Source organism: Rhinolophus sinicus, linkage group LG06 (genome assembly GCF_036562045.2).
Source record: "Rhinolophus sinicus isolate RSC01 linkage group LG06, ASM3656204v1, whole genome shotgun sequence".
NCBI classification, from domain to species: Eukaryota; Metazoa; Chordata; class Mammalia; order Chiroptera; family Rhinolophidae; genus Rhinolophus; species Rhinolophus sinicus.
The window spans coordinates 49,585,923-49,589,883 of record NC_133756.1 but is presented as its reverse complement, the minus strand read 5'-3'; positions in this window follow the sequence as shown (position 1 = coordinate 49,589,883).

The window sequence follows — 3,961 nt, the reverse complement described above, 5'->3', positions numbered from 1 at the left end:
GTATGTATGGACCTCAGACTCACTTATAATCTGTGAGCTCTTTGAGGGCAGAAATCCTGTCTTTTTTATTTATGTAAGAGTGTAATAAATGTGGCTGAACTGAATTAAACTCAGTGGTCAACTTGACATGTCCCACAATTGTAGACTAAAATAAATACAGCATTTTCTATTTTTCTAGCAAGTCCAGTAGGAAACCTGCATAAAATAGAAGGCTGAAAAATCACCCTGAAACAAGAAGCATATTTTATAATAAATATTCCTATCCCTATAGAGGGGTGTGTGGTTTGGGTTGGGGCAAGGCAAGTTGCTCCGGCTTTTTCAGAGCTGCATCAAATAACTTCAAATTCATGTTATTTGACCATCATTCATAACTAAGACCATTCAGCTCCAAATTCAATTTTTATATGATTGACTCAAGGCACCAAACAAAGGGCAATTCTAGGATGTCTTGCTCCTGAGGGCAGTTCTATGAGAACCAGCAGAAAATATTGAAGGGCAGTTCCTTATCATCCAAGGATCATAGTCTTGGCAAGGCTCTGAGGGCTTGTTTATCCATCCATCCGTCCATCCGTCCATCCGTCCATTCGTTCATTTTGCATTTTGAAGTTAGAATTCAAAAGTGAGATGGTTGTCACAGCAGTGGACATTAGCATGCTTCTATGAATTTAAAAATGAAGTAAGATTTTCTGACAGAAAGTGATTCTGATTGGGATGATTGGTTTGGCAATGAGCACTGGGTTTGCCAAGTTATATGGTGGATATTGTCTATAAATTGAATGAACTAAGTAGGCAGCTCCAAGATTTTGACAAACATGTATTCAGAGTCCATAGGCATCATAGAATATGTTGGAAGTTAAACATATAATGAAATGAACATTTTCCATTCATCAGTAATATTATGTAGGGTGTGCATACATTATTTTGCAAACAATTGTAGGAGAACATGTGAGAAAATGTGAAGACAAATGCTCTGGGCATTCAGTGGGGATTAGGTGAGGCTGGAGCAATCTCAGGAGGTTTATTGGAGTGGGACTTGGCTGGGTGTTAGAGCATGCTAGAAGAACTCAAAGGGGAAAGGCAGGGAAAGGATATCTGCTCATTTTCTCAATGTTGACAGCATGTGCAAGGCTTTGAGGTTGTACCAAATATGTCTATTGGCAGGATGGTGACATGACCAGCCTTACCTCAGGACAGAAACTAATGGAATGGCAGAACAGTAACTTTGGCCACCTGTCTCAGCCCGAAAAGATCTAATATCTTTCTTGCTGAGGAGTAGAAGCAGGGTAGACTGGTGAATGGGCATATAGGACAGGTTGAAAAAGGCATGAATGCCCTATGAAAAAATATGGATTTTAAGTCATGTTAGGATTTAATCAATGTTCATCTCTTACGTTTTCTAAGCAGGGTATGTTGCTCCTCTGAAGTCCCCTAAAATTATTTCAATTCTGCTATTATGGATCTCTCTCATATCATGGTAATTATTTGTTTACATGTTTGTCCCCTCCGTTATTAGTCTGTGAACTTTCAATAATGTGGATTATATCTTATATATGGTTGTAACCCTATTGCCTAGCACGTCATCCCTCAAGTAACAGGATCTTAAAACTTTTTTAAAAAATGAATGAAATAAAATCCAAATGGAAGGTAGAGAGGAATGAGACAGGAAGAGAGGACTAATATGGCTGTAATTCTATGTACCAGGGACCGAGCTAGTCCTGCCAAGTCACCTCAGCTGGAAACGAACACTTTCTCCTCTGACCAGTGTTTGCTCTTTGTCCGTAGATTGGTAGTTTCAACTTGTCTATATTCACTTTTTTGTCACTAATTTCCATTATGTTGTTATGTATATGAAGTGTAATACATGTACCTCACTGGTAGATGGCACAAAATAGTTAATTAAAAAGTAACACTTCAAAGAAACAACTAGGTTTAAATTTTTCCCCCCCTTTAACCATTGGGTCATTGTAGCTGCCAGAACATCTGAAAGGGCAACCCTAGAAAAATAATTTAAATTTCTTTCTTTTATTTAATACTTAAATGATTTTCACCCTAAAAGTCTGTCCTGTCTATGAAATCCTTCATAATGGACACCTCTGTTGCACACTCAGTGCCCGTTCCTTGCTTCCTTGCTAAGAGAACCCTGATTTTCTTTACAGATATCTACCCTTCCCCTGTATGACTTAGGGAACTGCCTCCCCAGCTTCTAGGATAGATCTGATAGGTGTAAGCTAATTACGAAAATCACATTCCCCTTGCTAGTTATTGGTTTAGAAATGACCAGAGAACATTGCAATAGAAACATCCTTGTAGAATGGAACTTACTGCAGAAAGAAAAGAAGATTCTCTTTAAGATATTGACCTAATGTTAGGTAAAGCAGATTTTTTTTTCAGCTGGTGAGGTCAGCAAGGATCTTAATTTATTTCTCATGCTTTGCTCAGACAAGATAATGCACTTAGCACTGCTTGGTTGGTCTCAAATGCTTGGCCAGCTCTCAAAGAGTATTTGATTTGGGGAAAGGATAGAACAGGGCGTTCCCAACCGGTCTTATCAGGACCAGACAGTACCCAGAACTGCAGCCTCCATTGTGTGTGTGTCCTTTTGTGAAATCTTTAAAAGGTTGGATCTGCTTACAAAGCCATTAACTACAGGGTCCCAAAAGTCACCTTACAGGGATGGCTGAGCAACCCTCTCCTAAGTGCACACTAATCATTAAGCAGGAGTCTTTCACTCTTAACCATTTCCAACCCAAGTCATACTTAATAGATGCAAGGAGAGTTACTAAATCTTTGTGGAAATAAAATATTTTGTTAATTATGTTGATATGTCATTAACTGACCCTGAAATGGGATAGTCAGAGGAGGCAACTTGGAAGAAGTGGGACTTTCATCCATCCATTCACTCATGAAGTCGGCCTTTCTCAACCAGAGTTCCTCTATCTGAACCAAAAGCACACAGAAGGACTTCTCTCAACTATTTTCTCACTCTAAGAATGGTACATAGCTAATGATGCTTGGGAAAGAAATTCATTCATATAGTGGATGACAGGGAATTAAGACTTAATTCTCTCATGGAACTGCTGTTCATTTCTTTAGTATATTTATTGAGCACCTACTATGTGCCAGACACTCTTATAGGTACTGTTATACGGCAGTGAAATCCCTGCCCTTCATGAAACTTACACTGTGGTGGACTCTTGAAAAATGTGGGGCTTAGAGTTGCTGACCATTTCCACAGTTGGGAATCCATATATAACTTAAGTTGGCCCTCGAATATTCAGATTCCCAACCGCTGGTTGACCCTTGAACAATGCAGGTTTGAACTATACATGAGCATTTGAACTGTGCAGATCAATTGAAAAAATTCACATGTAGGTGAACCTGCACAGTTCAAACCCACATTATTCAAGGATCAACTGTATAAACATTATGTATGCTATATACCTGGGTCTTTTTTCCATTTATTTTTTTAAATTACAGTTGACATACATATATTAGTTTCACGTCTGCTCTACCTGGGTCTTGAAGAAAGAAATGGGATCTGGATGGTAGCAGGGTAGGGGAAACCATTTCACATGGTCTGGGAAGGTCAAGCCATATGAAAATGGATCTAGGACTTGGCTGGATTTCTGGTTTCTGCTCATTTCCCCCAACAAAAAGGGCAAAAAATGGAAGGCTCTCCCTGTCTAACCATGGAACCTCCTAATTCCTAAGCACATGCCTCTTTGTCCATAGGGCTATGGTCAGGCTGCTTTTTTAGGGGGCAGATGGTCCTGGAGTCAGATGTCACTTATGATGAAATCAGAAATTTGGTGACAAAGCTTGACATCTTGAGCCACTGGAATAGTGGACACACACATGGTGTGACTTAGAGCCTGAAAGGGTCCTTCTCCCCACAAATACTTTTCCCCAGAGATTGCTAAGGATCTTCAAATGTTACCCTTGCCTACTCTTTTGCCCTAAG